Raw genomic sequence first — 18,111 nt, 5'->3', positions numbered from 1 at the left:
GTGCACAAAGCAAGGTTCAAAAAAAAAATGAAAGCAAGAATTGGCCTTGATGTAAAAAAATAAAATTTGATGCCCCTGTCAAACAGTTGCGGAAAAATTGGTCTTTGGGTGTTGGTGGTGCCTTCACCCCATAACCCTATAAAGGTACGCTTGATGAAAGTAGGAATTGGCCTTGCTTTAAAAAAAAATAGATATCATATGCACCTGTCAAACATGTGCAGAAAAATTTGGCTTTGGGTCTTAATTGTGTCCATGAAACCTATACCAAAAAAATACTTCAAGATAAAATCAACACCCACAAAGCTAGGCAGCCAAGAAATTTAATCAGCAACAACTGTATCAGGGGCTTGATAGCTGCTGCTAACCCAGGACTGATTAATTTTCAAAAATGTCAGCCGCTCAACAGAGTCTGTGGACAGACGCACTCTTTTATCTGTCACAAAAGCTCTGGCAGCACTGAAGATCAGCTGCCCGTGCCAACATTGCGGGCTCCCTGGACAGGTATATGTCCGTATACTAAAAGTCAGCAGCTGCAGTATTTGTAACTGCTGACTTTTAATTTTTCGGTGGGGGGGGGGCGGACCTCCTGTTTAAGGACGCGGCGGACGGCTTCCCAGCCCGCTGCTTAGCAACCAGCTATTTGTCAAAAAACAGCCTGGGGGGTCCCCCGACCCCCAACCTTTTTCTTTGATAAATGCGGCATGTGATACCGCCAGCTAAACCCTGGTGGTAATTATCGCATGCTTTTTTACTCTCTGGTCCGTTTGTGAATTGGACTTAAGAGGTTTTTATGTGGTATCTACTGACACATTTTTTTTTTCTGTAAATACCGCATAATCATTATTTTGGTTTAGTGGATTGGACTTAGTTTACCACATGCAATATTTTCTGTAAATGAGTCACATGATACCCTTATTGTATGAGGTAAACGTTAGTGAATTGACCCCTAAGACTGGGATGCCGTTAAACGTCGTGTGTGTAAAGGCAGGCGTCACAATACTTTTGACAATATAGTTTATATATATATATATATATATATATATATATATATATATATATATATATATATATATATATAATATTTAATCCTTTTTCTTATATGCTGTTTTTTCCTTAAGGGACCACACCTTGAATATTATGTGAGGGTGTGACTGGACACACAGCTGGGGGTAACTTCATCTAATTGGTTACTCTTTACTTAGGTTAATTATAGCAACATGGTGGTGATTTTTTATTTTATCATTTGAATCAACTGAGGTCAGGCACTGATGTTGGACGAGAAGGCCTGGCTCGCAGTCTCTGCTCTAATTCATCCCAAAGGTGTTTTATCTCAGTCCTCAAAAATTCCACTCACCTGCTCGCATTTTGCAAGTGGATTTCGAGGGCTGGCAAGCGTGGGATGCGTGGGATGCCTGGGAGGGGGTTGTATGGGGGTCCTTCTCCCAGCGAGGGGAAGAGAGAGGAGAGCAGGCGGCCGCATCATCAGAGCGCGAGGAACATCACTAGTGGCTTTCATTTCAATAGCAGAGTTTTCCCCGCACTTGCTGTCACACACAGCCCCATCCCCTGGTCCCAGGACTTTGATAGACACATCACCTGTCCGGGATGAGTGACGTGTATCAAAGTTCGGGGCTGTATGTGACACAATCAAAAATCAAAATAAAAGCTGTTACAGTGATGTCCCTCAGTGCTCATACGGCCGGCAATCCTCTTCCTCTCCTCTCTTCCCCTGTATGCTGGACACAGGTAGGCTGCATGGTGGACACGGGTAGGCTGCATGGTGGACACAGGTAGGCTGCATGGTGGACACAGGTAGGCTGCATGGTGGACACGGGTAGGCTGCATGGTGGACACAGGTAGGCTGCACGGTGGACACAGATAGGCTGCATTGGTGGATACGGGCAGGCTGCATTGGTGGACACGATCAGGCTGCATTGGTGGACATGGGCAGGGTGCATTGGTGGACACTGGCAGGCTGCATTAGTTGCATTGGTGGACACAGGTAGGCTGCATGGTGGACACAAGTAGACTAGATTGGTGGGCACAAGTAGACTGCATTGGTGGACACAAGTAGACTGCATTGGTGGACACAGGTAGGCTGCATTGGTGGACAAGGGTATCCTGCATTGATGGACAAGGGTAGGCTGCATTGATGAACAAGGGTAGGCTGCATTGGTGGGCAAGGGTAGGCTGCATTGGTGGACAAGGGTAGGCTGCATTGGTGGACACAGGCAGGCTGCATTTGTTGCGTTGGTGGACACAGGGCAGGCTGCGTTGATGGACACAGGGCAGGCTACGTTGGTGGACACAGGTAGGCTGCATGGTGGACACAAGTAGATGGCATTGGTGGACACAATAGGCTGCATGGTGGACAAGGGTAGGCTGCATTGGTGAACAAGGGTAGGCTGCATTGGTGGACAAGGGTAGGCTGCATTGGTGGACAAGGGTAGGTTGCATTGGTGGACAAGGGTAGGCTGCATTGGTGGACACAGGTAGGCTGCAAGGTGGACACAAGCAGACTGCATTGGTGGACACAGGTAGGCTGCATGGTGGACAAGGGTAGGCTGCATTGGTGGACAAGGGTAGGCTGCATTGGTGGATAAGGGTAGGCTGCATTGGTGGACAAGGGTAAGCTGCATTGGTGGACACGGGCAGGCTGCATTGGTTGCCTTGGTGGACACAGGGCAGGCTGTGTTGGTGGACACAGGACAGGCTATGTTGGTGGACACAGGTAGGCTGCATGGTGGACACAAGTAGACTTCATTGGTGGACACAGGTAGGCTGCATGGTGGACACAAGTAGACTGCATTGGTGGACACAGGTAGGCTGCATTGGTGGGCAAGGATAGGCTGCATTGGTGGACACGGGCAGGCTGCATTGGTGGACACGGGTAGGCTGCATCAGTTCCGTTGGTGGACACAGGGCAGGCTGCGTTGGTGGACATAGATAAACTTGTTGTTAATATTTATTTTTAGAACTTAATTCTGCATTAAACATGTGTTCATGAGATGATTTATGAGGGCATGTTTAGAGGCTGAATTAGGGGCAGGGCAGGGCAGGGGTTGGGTGGGGCAACCGATGGCGAGTAACTCTTGAGGCCTGGCTAGTAGCTCAGGACTTGAAATTTTGAGCCCTGTTCTATCGGGTTGAGGTCAGGACTCTGTGCAGGCCAGTCAAGCTCCTCCACCCCAAATTCACTCATCCATGTTATTATGGACCTTGCTTTGTGCACTGGTGTGCAGTCATGTTGGAACAGGAAGGGGCCATCCCCAAGCCGTTCCCACAAAGTTGGGACCATGAAATTGTCCAAAATGTCTTGGTATGCTGACGCCTTAAGAGTTCCCTTCACTGGAACTAAGGGACCAAACCCAACCCCTGAAAAAAACCCCACACCATAATCCCCCCTCCACCAAATGATTTGGACCAGTGCACAAAGCAAGGTCCATAAAGACATGGATGAGCGAGTTTGGGGTGGAGGCTGCATTGGTGGACAAGGGTAGGCTGCATTGGTGGACACAGGTAGGCTGCATGGTGGACACGGGTAGGCTGCATGGTGGACACGGGTAGGCTGCATGGTGGACACAGGCTGCATTGGTGGACACGGGCAGGCTGCATTGGTGGACACGATCAGGCTGCATTGGTGGACATGGGCAGGGTGCATTAGTGGACACTGGCAGGCTGCATTAGTTGCATTGGTGGACACAGGTAGGCTGCATGGTGGGCACAAGTAGACTGCATTGGTGGACACAAGTAGACTGCATTGGTGGACACAGGTAGGCTGCATTGGTGGACAAGGGTATCTTGCATTGATGGACAAGGGTAGGCTGCATTGGTGGGCAAGGGTAGGCTGCATTGGTGGACAAGGGTAGGCTGCATTGGTGGACACAGGCAGGCTGCATTTGTTGCGTTGGTGGACACAGGGCAGGCTGCGTTGATGGACACAGGGCAGGCTACGTTGGTGGACACAGGTAGGCTGCATGGTGGACACAAGTAGATGGCATTGGTGGACACAAGTAGACTGCATTGGTGGACACAGGTAGGCTGCATTGGTGGACAAGGGTATCCTGCATTTTGGACAAGGGTAGGCTGCATTGGTGGATAAGGGTAGGCTGCATTGGTGGATAAGGGTAGGCTGCATTGGTGGACAAGGGTAGGCTGCATTGGTGGACACAGGCAGGCTGCATTGGTTGCCTTGGTGGACACAGAGCAGGCTGTGTTGGTGGACACAGGTAGGCTGCATGGTGGACACAAGTAGACTGCATTGGTGGACACAGGTAGGCTGCATTGTTGGGCAAGGATAGGCTGCATTGGTGGACACGGGCAGGCTGCATTGGTGGACACGGGTAGGCTGCATCAGTTCCGTTGGTGGACACAGGGCAGGCTGTGTTGGTGGACATGGATAAACTTGTTGTTAATATTTATTTTTAGAACTTAATTCTGCATTAAACATGTGTTCATGAGATGATTTATGAGGGCATGTTTAGAGGCTGAATTAGGGGCGGGGCAGGGTAGGGGTTGGGTGGGGCAACTGATGGCGAGTAACTCTTGAGGCCTGGCTAGTAGCTCAGGACTTGAAATTTTGAGCCCTGTTCTATCGGGTTGAGGTCAGGACTCTGTGCAGGCCAGTCAAGCTCCTCCACCCCAAATTCACTCATCCATGTTATTATGGACCTTGCTTTGTGCACTGGTGTGCAGTCATGTTGGAACAGGAAGGGACCATCCCCAAAATGTTCCCACAAAGGTGGGAGCATGACATTGTCCAAAATGTCTTGGTATGCTGACGCCTTAAGAGTTCCCTTCACTGGAACTAAGGGGCCAAACCCAACCCCTGAAAAACAACCCCACACCATAATCCCCCCTCCAAATGATTTGGACCAGTGCACAAAGCAAGGTCCATAAAGACATGGATGACCGAGTTTGGGGTGGAGGAACGTGACTGGCCTGCACAGAGTCCTGACCTCAACCCGACAGAACACCTTTGGGATGAATTAGAGCGGAGACTGCAAGCCAGGCCTTTTCGTCCAACATCGGTGCCTGACCTCACAAATGTGCTTCTGGAAGAATGGTCAAACATTCCCATAGACACCCTCCTAAACCTTGTGGACAGCCTTCCCAGAAGAGTTGAAGCTGTTATAGCTGCAAAGGGTGGGCCAACTCAATATTGAACCTTGTGGACTAAGACTGGGATGTCATTAAAGTTCATGTGTGTGTAAAGGCAGGTGTCCCAATACTTTTGACAATATAGTGTTTTTATATATATATATATCAGGGCTTGACAAATTTGCTTGGAACTTAGAAGCCAGCTAAAAAAGCTAGGAGCCAGTTTTTATTTTTTAACAAGTTTTTTTTGTTTCAAACAATTGTATTGTATTTTCAGAAATAATTGTTGTACAGATGATAAAACATTACATGTTCAAAACTTACATGAAGCATGAATGACAGTTACTTCAGATGAACATTAAACATTCCTCATATATAATCGGTACAATTTCAAGTACATCCAATTGAACAGCGTTCTGTACTGGTACAGATTGTAATATTGGTAATTATGATATCGACTGTAGTGAGCAACGTAATGGATGTGTGAACATAACACATGTAATCTGAAATAGAAGGAAGAAGTAACATAGGCTATCCTGTATGTCATTTTGATCACTGAGGCCTATAATTTTCTTTACATTGGGTAGGTAAAACAAAAGTCACCAGTTTCATCTGCCCGCACCCCCAATGGGATCTTTCTGTGCGGTGTTTATTAGTAACCAAACATTTATTTATTCTGGCTTTCTCGTATGGTTATATCTTTAGGTGTAATATGCTTATATGATATTATAGGGATGGATTGTGCTTCTCAATGAGAGAAAAGATATGGGGGAATGTACAATTGGGATGCTGTACTAATGATTGTGTAGAATGGGAATATGTGTACTGAACGTCAGGTAATGTGAGAGTTCAACGCAAAGTAACATATCGATTAACACATAAGGGTTAACATATAAGGTTAACATATAAGGTTAACATATAAAGGTGTATGTCGCTTCATGTCAGTTAAGGAGGGGGGACGGGAAGGAACCCAGAAGTATTTTGTCGTTGTTTTGACCATGAAGCGGGGAAAGATTTGCAATACATTGGTAGAGCTCTAGTGAGATCACATGTGTTGTAGAAACTCTTGGTATTTTGGGGAGTCCCTAAAGTGTATCCAACAAGCCCAAATTTTCCCGAATTTTGTAGGATTATCATTGGCCTGGTGGATTAAGTTTTCCATTTCAGATATTTTTTCTATACGCTTAAACCATTCTGCTATAGTAGGCGGGGAGTTACTCCTCCAGTGTATTGGTATGCACTGTTTAGCAGCATTTACTAGGTGGAGCGTGAGGGATTTCTTATATGCATGATGTGACATCGTAGAATGATGTAAGAGGTATTGAGATGGTGTAAAGGATAGGGAGTATGTAGTGACATGGTGTATCACCTCATGTACTTTTTTCCAGAATTGTTGTATCAGTGGACATTTCCACCAAATATGAAGTAGGGAGCCTACATCCTGATTGCACCTCCAGCACATAGGAGAGACCGAAGAGTGGTATTTGTGAATTTTATCTGGCGTTTTGTACCATTTGGAGTATATTTTGTATGAGTTTTCTTGTGTTGAAACATTCACTGAACCCTTATGAATGTGTTCGTAAATGTTTCTCCAATCGTCTGTAGAAAGGTTTATCTCGAGTTCAGTTTCCCATTTTTGGTTAGCTGCCCTAATCGCGGGGTCTATATCGGTAAACATTAATGAATAGACCTCTGAGATGAGATGTCTTTGTGGAGGCGTACTGGTACAAAGCGCTTCAAAGGGGGTTAAGTCTCTACACCATTGAGAAGTGGGTTTTGCTGTAGCCAGAAAGTGCCTGATTTGAAGAAATTTGTAAAATGGTATATGGTATTCAGAGAGTTGTGATTGTATCTGGGCATAAGGCCGAAGTATACCTTTATGAAACAATTGTGATGCTCTAAGGGGATGATGTGCTAGTGGTTGGGATCTGTCCTGAAGTGATATTCCTGGTTCGAAGTCTGGATTATTAGTCAGGGGGGTCAATGGTCCTGGAGATGTGCACCATCCCAGAGTTTTGGTTATTGTTGTAAAAGCTTGGATAGTGGGCCCTGTCAGCGGATGTGTGATGTATTTTTTGGGAATTGACTGCGTATTAATCCATGGTATGTGGGAAAGTGGCAGTTGGGTGGAAGAATCTTGTTAACCCAGTCTTTAGTAGATCTGTGAATGTGCCAGTCAATGATTCTCGTAAGATGGCATGCCCAATGATATTTCTGGATGTCCGGGAGGCCGAGGCCTCCTTTTAGTTTGGGGATAGTCATTTTAGTCCAGCTCAGTCTGGGGGATTTTGCTGCCCAAATGAAGTTGCGACAGATTCTCTTGTATGAGGTAAAAAATGATGGGGGCAGTTTGATTGGAATCGTCTGAAGGATATATAGTATGCGAGGTAATATATTCATCTTTATAATGGCAATCCTGCCAAACCAAGAGAAAGGTCCTGACTGCCATTTAATGAGATCTTTTTGAATATTACTGAGTAATGACAAATAATTTTTGTCATATAGTTCGTCAAGGTGTATTGGTATTTGGATTCCTAAATAGGTAAGGGCGCTGGTTTCCCAGTGGAAAGGGAAATTTAGTTTACATTGTGTCACTACTGTCTGTGGAAGGGAGATATTCAGGGCTTTAGATTTTGTGAAATTAATTTTTAAATTGGAGATTTTGTGGAAGAAAGCAAAGTCTTTTAATAAATTGGGTAATGTTATTAGGGGTTCTGAAAGGAAAAGTAGTATATCGTCCGCATATGCAGCTATTTTATACTGTTTTTTGTCTATGTCGATACCTTTGATGTCAGGATTAGCTCGCAGTTTGCGTAGGATAGGTTCTAGCGTGAGTATAAAAATAAGAGGTGATAAGGGGCATCCCTGACGTGTACCATTCGACACGGAGAAGGCGTCCGACAGGCGTCCATTAATTCTTATTCTGGCAGTGGGGCTTGAGTACAGCACCAATATCATTTGAAGAAATTGTAAAGGGAGGCCCATTGCTTGTAGTGTTGCTGACATGTAGTCCCATGCCACTCTGTCGAACGCCTTCTCCGCGTCGAGCGACAGCAGAAAGCCCTTACTGTTGTGTGAGGATGATGACGAGAGGATATGGTGGATATGTAGTGCTTTGATGGTGTTATCCCGAGCTTCTCTGCCAGGGACAAAACCAACTTGGTCAAGAGAGATGAGGTCAGGGATGAGAGGGAGTAATCTATTGGCAAGAATTTTAGCATAAAGTTTAAGATCTACGTTGAGGAGGGATATAGGTCTGTAGTTAGTCACTAGTGTATCGTCTTTGCCGGGTTTCGGGATAAGGGTAATATGTGCTTCTAGGAAATCCTTATTATATTGTGGGGTGGTATAGAGTGTGTTGAAAGCCGTAACAAAATGGGAAGTCAGGGTCTCTTGGAATGCTTTGTAATATCCGACCGTAAGCCCATCTGGGCCAGGGCTTTTTCCTGTTTTGAGTTGTTTTAATGCAGTAGTGGTTTCCTCAATACTAATGGGTCCTTCAAGGGTCTTAGATTCTTCAGGGGAGATGTGTGGTATACCATGTAGGGACAAAAAGGTGGATATAATTTCTTGTCTATTTTGTGAATTGTCTTTGATTTCTGTTTGTGGGATGTTATATAGCTTGGTGAAATAATTTACAAACTGTGTGGCAATGTCTTCCGGGGATGTGAAAGACTTCCCGTTAGAATCTTTAATTTCGTGGATGGTCAAAGCTGTTTTCTTGCGTTGCAGTGCATTGGCCATTAGTTTACCGGATTTATTTCCACATTCATAATACAGTTTTTGAGTAAGAACGTATTTGCGCCGTAATGATTTATGTAGCTCTTCTCTGAGTTCTTCCCTCGCTTGCAACAATTCTGCAAGCGATTTAGTGGCTAGTGATGCTTTGTGAATCCTTTCTAGTGCATGGATTTTGGAGGTCAAAGACGTTATATGGGCTTTTCGTTGTTTATTTTTGGATGCAGCTATTGAGATTAATTCACCTCGTATTACACATTTATGGGCAGCCCATACAGCGGATGGGCTGGTTTCCCCATTGGCATTTTCTCTAAAGTATTGGAGGAGTCGGGTAGTAATTTTGGATGTAGAGTCTAGGTCTGTCAGTAGAGAGTTGTCTAAACGCCATATCGAGTGTGAGGGGCGTGACAGCGGGATAGTTAATGTCAGTGAAATGGGATTGTGATCAGAAAGGATCATAGGGTCTATAGTCGCCTGTTTGATATAGGATAGATCATTCTGGGAAATAAAAATGTGATCGATTCTGGAATACTTGTTATGGGGCGGTGAAAAAAATGTAAAATCCCTATCGTTTGGATGGGTCGTGCGCCATGTATCATGTAGTGTCAACTCCTGGAGTTGTTTTTTGATCGCTCTCAGAGCTCTATATGGCAAGGATGTCTTTCCATTTGATGAATCTTGTTGGGGGTTTAACGCTACATTAAAATCACCACCCAGTACAAGGATGCCAGAGAAGAATTCTGTGAGCAATTGCAAGGTATCTCTAAAGAATGTAACCTGTCTTGTGTTGGGGGCATATATGTTCGCAAGAGTGATGGGTTTATTATATAAAGTTCCTTTGAGAAATACGTATCTGCCATTGGGGTCTTGTTTGGTTTCTGTGATTTGTAAAGGGCAATGTTTCGAAATTAGTATGGCGACTCCCTTTGTTTTGGAGGATGAATTGGAAGCATGGTATACCGTAGGATAGTGGCAATTTCCAAGTTTGGGTACGTTATCAGTACGGAAGTGGGTTTCCTGAATAAATGCGATTTGCGTTTTATTTTTGTGTAGTGAATATAACAGTTGTGACCGTTTTTCGGGAGTATTCAGCCCTCTGATGTTTATGGATTCAATTCTTATCTGGACATTTTTACATGGTTTATCAGAGTTTGTCTGCTTGCGAGTATTATGGCCAGTGTCTGTCATTGTCTAGTATTGGTAGGGTATCAGACCTTGTGTAAGATGTGGGTACTGTTCCTTCGATTAAAATGTGAAGCTTGAGACGAAGCTGCGTATCTAGATAGGGGAGGGTGGACGGATATGGAAGGGGGAGGGTATACTTGACTGACCTTATCTACTTAAAGAAAGGTCAGAAGATTACAGTGCACAATGGGTGTGGGAAGGGTTAGGAACCAGTCCAAGCCTTCTCACTGCACTGTGTGGGGGTTGGTATGTACCAAGCAACAGATCAACCGTGAGATGTATGGAAGGAGGTATTCCGCCGTTGCAGTCTATTTACTACTATATCAGGAGGGGGTCCGATCAAGAATTATAAATTATAATGTCTTGAGTGTATCAGCCGCTATACTGCTATCCCTCTCTAAATCTTACTGATGGTTTTAGAGTAGAAAGTAGAGGGTATGGGAATTTCCTAGTTGAATAAATGTCACCTATGGCATAGTGTTGTGGGTGGGATATGCATTCAGTAATAGTCATTCTGTAATAGTCGTTCTGCAAATCTTTGCTACACAAATGATATTGAGGTTTGGAAGCAGTGATATTTAAACTCACATCACAATGTAATTGACACCTAAAGCAAACTGATCTATGAAAACAGTAACAGTGTGAACATTGAAACCTGTGAAACGTTAAAGTATGGTAGGAGGTATGAGCTTCTGATGTACTAGTTCCTGCTATATTGCTAAATTGTGTTCCCTCATACTGAGGCTCAATCTATTCCTCTAACATCTGATCTCTCCACCATTAAAAGGGAAATGTACCAACCAGTCAGAATCATTGACAAAGAAATGTGGGAACAAGGAGGAGGGGGGCAAGTAGAGATATGGGCAAATTTATTTCGGGTGTCATCTGCTGCGACTGATTTATTGCACCTGTCAGTATCATTACTTAAGTCAGTTTACTTTAAAGAACAGTCTACTTACGTGGGGATCGACCAATAGAAGTAGAGCCCCACTATGAACCTAATATGCGATTTCGCATGTATTCTGGGCGTAGAAATATTGATTGGGTAAACTGCTGTATAGTATACTGTTAGAAGAGTATGTTCTCATTTGGTGCAATTGTGAGTCGCATGTACTATTTGTTTGGAAGGGTGGAGGTGAAAAGATGCAGCAGGAAAAGGTTGTATATCAATGCCCTTTCCGACTGTGAATGCGGGGTCCATATAGCATATGGGCAACTAGTGAAGCTTAGCTCAACCAAACGTCGTATCTTACAAAATCAGCCATCTTTGGAAACAGGTCTACATTCACATGAGCTACACCATCCTGTTATACGAACGGGTGGTATTCTTCCTATTGTTGCTAAGACATGAAACCTTTATTACTGTGCAGATCATATATAATTTGCAGTATTGCTTTCATGTGTGGGACCGGAGTAGTTCTACTCGAGTCTGCAGCTGTATGTGTCATTTCGAACCTATTGAGGAGGGTCGGTGTAGTTTAGAGTGTCAGTATTCACAGGGCTGAGTATTATTGGACTAAAATTCGTCAGCCGCGGTTCATACTGAGTAGGTATATAATGGTAGTAAAGTGAAATGGTGTTTTTCTTGAGGAATACTGCGCAGAGCTAGTATACAGTTTAAGTTTTTTATAGAGGATACTGGGATGGTCTAGAACTATGACTGAGTACAGCATTTATATATTCAGAAACATTGAACCAAACAAACTATTGGAACCTGAAATGGCGATTATCATCACCGGAGGTGATGACTGTAATCCGGGCCTTTAGCAGCCGCCTTGAGTATGACCGGGATCAGTAGTCTCTACGGGCTCTTCTAAAACGTGAGAAGTCCGTAGGGCTGTGGCGTTGTTGAAACTCCTGATGTCCTGCGCGTGTTCTGCTGCTAGATGGAGATCTCCTTCTTTGTGAGCGCGAATCCTGTGCTTCCATCGGCTCCTCCTGCAGAGCGTGTCGTCCTGCAGCGTTATGGCGGAAGTCTGCATACCAGTTTGGTACCTCAACCAAAGGTATACCCAGGCTTTCACAAAAGTAATGTAAATCTTCAGGCACTTTTAAAAATGCTGTACGGCCGAGATGAGTAGCTGCCAGGCAAAAGGGAAACTTCCATCGGTAGATAATCCCGTTGGCGCGTAACACATCCAGCAGTGGTTTCAGATCTCTGCGCTGCTGTAGTGTAATTCCTGACAAGTCTTGAAAAATCTGAAGATGCGCACCATTATGTTGCAATGGTTGTTTGATCCTTGCCTGCTTCAGGATGTCCTCCTTTAACTTGTAATCCACAAGGCAGCATATTATATCCCTTGGTGGGTCATTTTCTCTGCCTTTCGGGCGTAATGCTCTGTGGATTCTCTCTAGTTCTATGCGGGTTTGAGGTGGTCTGTCTAGTAAGTTATTAAACATTTCAGTCACAGCAGAGGTCAAATTATCCGCTTCAATGGACTCCGGTAGGCCTCTTATGCGGAGGTTATGTCTGCGACCGCGGTTATCCAGGTCTTCGATGCGGCGTTGTGTCTCTCTCAGTTGTAGGGTGTGAGTATCTATCCTATGTGTCGCTTTGCGGAGGACCATAGCATGTTTCGCTGTAGTTTTTTCTACCTCAAGAACACGGTCATTTAGGGTGTGGATGTCCATTCTCAATTCCGCAATGGCGGCTGATAAAGTATCTTTAATATCAGCAGCAATTGCCCTCAGATCATTTATATTGAGGGATGGTGGTTGTGGGTTTTCTTGTGATCCCGCGGTTAGAGGGAGTGACGGGTGGGAGGCAGAGAGCTGTCCCGCTAGCTGTGCTGCCGGGGCCTGTAAGGAGTCTTGGCGGGACGACGCCATGTTGGTCCTCTGCGTCCTGAACATTTCAGGGATGTTTTGGGTCGAATTCCCCGTGTTTTCTCGGGGTGAACGGGACCTCGAGGTGGAGGTGTGTCGGGAGGCTGTTCCCATCGCAGCGCGGACGGTTATAGAGACAATTACCTCCGGTAGGACTTCTGAAAAGACAGCAACGGCGGGAGCAGGTCTCTCAGGCAGCCATCTCTCAGCTCGGCCAAGCCACGCCCCCCTTTTAACAAGTTTTTATTTTTTAACAAGTTTTTATTTTTTTAACAGCAAAGCTTTTGATGGACCAGCTGCCACACACACAGACAGGTCGAATCTCGGCTGGTTTCTAATTAACCGGCTGATGTTGTCTGGCATTCGGCTCGTGTGCACTAGGCTTGATGGTGTGATGGGCATTGGTTCAATAGGGAAGGATAGGGCAGCAAGGTGGGGGTGATAGGAGATCCAGTGATCCAGTGACTCATGCCACCTTAGGCCCCTTCCACATGGACGCCTCCGCTAAGTGTCTCAATGGGGGATCTCAGACTGGAGGGTCCGATCAGGTCCGCCTGAAAAACTGACAGAAGGACCCGATCGGACAGCCAGTGTGAAAGGGGCCTTCGGCCTGCATGACCCGGAGTGAGTGCAAAACTGAAGAGAATGAAAAATACAAATTTATTTTAATGAAAATAAATAAATAAATAAATCAGAAAAAAAAACTATTTCCATCTTTGTGGGGGAGGGGGTGTGTAAATGGAACTGAAGTTGTTCCAACCAGCTGCCCCACACTCCCTGTCCGCTCACCGTTATGGAAAGGGTGCCAGATGAAGCCCACAACGCCTTCAACCTCTTCCCAGCTGTTGGGCAGTGAGAGCAGGCAGGGGAAGCCCTCAGTGCTGTCAGTGACTGCTTGTCGCAGCCTCGGCTGCCAGAAGAGTGCGCCAGTTCCCCTGCCAGTGTACACAATGTAAGGGCAATGCCCTCAGTCAACATAGCGAGCGCTGCATTGCACTCCAGCAGGCCAAAAAGCCATGGCCTCAATTACCGGCCGGCATAGCATACTAGTCCACGCACCCGCGGGGAGTCGCATGGGGACAAGGCACCTGCCGCAGTGTAATTTTAGGCGCCAATACGACCTGGCACCTGGGATTTGTCGGGCCCTGATATATATACATATATACATACACTGTATGTATACCCCCTACCCACCCTTAGAACTGCCCCCTAGGACCACACCTTGTCTCAACCCCTACACACCTCCTAGCATTGCCCCTTTAGAGGCCCAAGTATATTTTAGGGGACTATACAAGTAGTTTTTATGGAATTTATTAATAAAAAGCAATGTAGTAAAATGCACAAAACATTAGAAATCACCAGAACTTACCAAAGTAAGCTCAGAGGCACTTCCAGGCGATTTCAACAGGTCCATATCCAGCAAAGAGACAGCCCCATAACCATCAAGAGACATCCCCATATCCAGCAAAGAGACAGTCCAATCCAGCAAAGAGACGGCCCAGTGCAGCAAAGAGACGGCCCAATCCAGCAAAGAGAAAGCCAAATCTAGCAAAGAGACAGCCCAGTCCAGCAAAGAGAATAATTGTGAGGGGGCGCTAATAGTGAACGAATATTGCACAAAACATTAGAAATATCCAGAACTTACCAAAGTAAGCTCAGAGGCACTTCCAGGAGATTTCAACAGGTCCATATCCAGCAAAGAGACAGCCCTATAACCATCAAGAGACATCCCCATATCCAGAAAAGAGACAGTCCAATCCAGCAAAGAGACGGCCCAATGCAGCAAAGAGACGGCCCAATCCAGCAAAGAGAAAGCCAGATCTAGCAAAGAGACAGCCCAGTCCAGCAAAGAGAATAATTGTGAGGGGGCACTAATAGTGAACGAATATTGCACAAAACATTAGAAATATCCAGAACTTACCAAAGTAAGCTCAGAGCCACTTCCAGGAGATTTCAACAGGTCCATATCCAGCAAAGAGACAGCCCTATAACCATCAAGAGACATCCCCATATCCAGCAAAGAGACAGGCTCATATCCAGCAAAGAGTTGGCTCAGTCCAGCAAAGAGACGGCTCAGTCCAGCAAAGAGACAGTCCAATCTAGCAAAGAGATGGCCCAATCCAGCAAAGAGACGGCCCAATCCAGCAAAGAGAAGGCCAAATCTAGCAAAGAGACAGCCCAGTCCAGCAAAGAGACAGCCCAGTCCAGCAAAGAGAATAATTGTGAGGGGGCGCTAATAGTGAACGAATATTGCACAAAACATTAGAAATATCCAGAACTTACCAAAGTAAGCTCAGAGGCACTTCCAGGAGATTTCAACAGGTCCATATCCAGCAAAGAGACAGCCCTATAACCATCAAGAGACATCCCCATATCCAGCAAAGAGACAGGCTCATATCCAGCAAAGAGTTGGCCCAGTCCAGCAAAGAGACGGCTCAGTCCAGCAAAGAGACAGCCCAATGCAGCAAAGAGACAGACCAATCCAGCAAAGAGACAGACAAATCCAGCAAAGAGACGGCCCAATCCAGGAGAGAGACGGCCCAATCCAGCAAAGAGACGGCCCAATCCAGCAAAGGGAAGGCCAAATCTAGCAAAGAGATAGTCCAGTCCAGCAAAGAGACAGCCCAGTCCAGCAAAGAGAATAATTGTGGGGGGGTGCTAATAGTGAAAGAATATTCAAGTGATTATTTAGAAACTAGAATCACTATAAAAAAAAATCCTTGGATATTAAACTTGTGGCATAATTAGTGCAGTATAATGTGCTAAATAATCATACAACAAATAATTAACAAAATATACAAAATGTCCTTAAACAAAGTTCATAAGGCGAGTTGTGGAAGATCATCACCAGCGTAAAACATAATTGCAATCACCCAAACATGCTGATTTAGATGTCCACTCAGCAGAAGACCATGACCCCTTTAACTGAAAAGAGGGTCAAATAGAGTCTATATGGTTGGGTCTATGTTCTTGATTGGCACCACTTTAATGTTGGTCATGAATCTCTCCTCCTCTCCACCACAGCACCACACCAAGGCAAGAGAAAGATGAGCCAATAGCGTGATACAGTTTATTAAAATAATTGATTAAAAACAAAAGATAGCTGCTTACATGATACACTGCATGTAGGCTGAGGGGAAAACGCCGCCACCAAGCTCATGGGCCGGCGTGCGTTCCACTGTCCACTTGCAAAAACCGGAGGCCAGGGACCCGGAAGGCACTTAGATTACTACAAATGAGTTCCATCATCTTCCTCTCAGGGAAATTTCTCCTTCATTACAAAATTATTTTTAGATATACAACAATAGAAACATTTTTATGGCCCTATCAAAAAAATCTCTCTTTTTCTGGACTCTCTCTCTCTCTCCCTCTCTCTATATATCCAGCGCTGTCCTGACCCGGGACGGTTGGACTATACATATTACAGTATATATCTCATACTATACATCATATGCTTTGTTTCTTTTCTCCATTTCCTGATGAGATCTCAGTCCCGGAAGGACGATCGGTCCCTGTTCCTCTTTTCCTGCTCTCTGATATCATTTTGTGGTTTATCGTGGAAAAGATTATTTTATTCCCCCCCCCCCCCCGGACAGACACGGAGGGGGCCCTCGCCCACTTCTCCCAGTCCTGAGCTCTGGCAGAGCCGACAAGGTAAACAGAGAATGAATTGTAGGCAGTGGTCACATCCTCGGGGAAGTTCCACCCGTATATGGAAATTGGCAGCAACAAGTGCTGCGGAGAATAAAAACGATCGTTGGGTGCGATCTACGACTCTCTAATGTACTACAATAGTTAAATGATAACGGGACGCACATATAGATCAGAGTTTGTATTACACAGGAGTCAGGCCACACAAATCTGTTCTAGGGAGGTGCTGATTGCACTATCTTTGCATCGTCATATGATACCAACAGGTGTGTCTGGCTGATACCCCATGGTTTATGGGGGGACAATAAAGGGTGGTACTCACCGGGTTGCGGGTGTGTTGGACCCTCTGGGCCGGCTCTGGCTGGTACGGCAGACACAATCCCATCACAGAACACTTCTCTACCAGGACAAGAGGGGAAATGAGTCCGAGGAGTGAGCGGGGGGAGGGAGGGACGGGGTGTGAGGGATGGAAATAGAAGATACACAAACTGCATCAGAGACTTGGTATGTATGTGGAGGAGATGGAATGGAGCAATGTTCTGCAGAACTGTAGAGGGGTCAGTGATGGAATAATCTGCAGAATATCTCAATATGGATCTGTCAGGAGGGGAATGGGATGGAGCAATGTTCTGTAGAACTGTAGAGGGGTCAGTGATGGCATAATCTGCAGAATATCTCAATATGGATCTGTCAGGAGGGGGAGGATGGGATGGAGTGATGTTCTGCAGGTCTCTAGAGAGGGCAGTGATGGAATAATCTGCAGAATATCTCAATATGGATCTGTCAGGAGGGGGATGGGAAGGAGCAATGTTCTGCAGATCTCTAGAGGAACAGTGATCAAATAATCTGAAGGGTATATCTATAGGGATTGGTCAGGAGGGGGATGGGACCGATGGAGAAATGCTCTGCAGATCTCTATAGAGGTCAGTGATGGGATAATTTGCAGAGTATATCAACATGGATCTGTCAGGAGGGGGATGAGATGGAGCGATGTTCTGCAGATCTCCAGAGAGGTCAGTCATGGGATAATTTGCAGAATATATCAGTATGAATCTGGGATGAGGCAATGTTCTGCAGATCTCTAGAGGTCTCTAGAGAGGTCAGTGATGGAATAATCTGCAGAATATCTCAATATGGATCTGTCAGGGGAAGGATGAGATGGAGCGATGTTCTGAAGATCTCTAGAACGGTCCGTGATAGAATAATCTGCAGAATATATCAGTATGGATCTGTCAGGAGGGTGATGGGATGGAGCAATGTTCTGCAGGTCTCTAGAGAGGTCAGTGATGGAATAATCTGCAGTATATATATGTAGCAGAATCTCTAACCTCTTCCAGTCTGATGAGAACCTGAGGCCACAGACCGCTGACAATCCTTCAATATGTGGTGGGTTGTGAGGCATAGTGGGTGCAAAGGTGATAAAAGTCATTGGGCGCCAGACACTTCTTGGATGTAAGAGGTTTTATTTCTTTTAACAGTCCTTTTATATTTTGCAAGGGAAAGAGGGTGAGGGCCAGGACACCCTTAAATAGTTGCAATTTCAATAGGCAGACTCCAAGGCTCCAATAGGAGGACAGCTGCACAGGGCTTAAAGGCCCCAGCAAGGTGTCA

General features: G+C 45.5%; 1 long non-coding RNA gene across 1 annotated transcript in view; it reads right to left on the bottom strand.

The window, feature by feature from the left end:
* Positions 1–16,956, bottom strand: part of LOC141126662 (uncharacterized) — a 38,900-nt gene extending 21,944 nt beyond the window's left edge. The window contains exon 1 of the long non-coding RNA XR_012241420.1: positions 16,823–16,956. This is a non-coding gene — a long non-coding RNA (uncharacterized lncRNA). The remainder of the gene's footprint in view (positions 1–16,822) is intronic.
* Positions 16,957–18,111: the final 1,155 nt, after the last annotated feature.

The sequence above is a fragment of the Aquarana catesbeiana genome, linkage group LG02 (genome assembly GCF_042186555.1).
Source record: "Aquarana catesbeiana isolate 2022-GZ linkage group LG02, ASM4218655v1, whole genome shotgun sequence".
Lineage (NCBI taxonomy): Eukaryota > Metazoa > Chordata > Amphibia > Anura > Ranidae > Aquarana > Aquarana catesbeiana.
The sequence above is the reverse complement of the archived record's forward strand: the minus strand, read 5'-3'. Positions and strand labels throughout refer to the sequence as shown.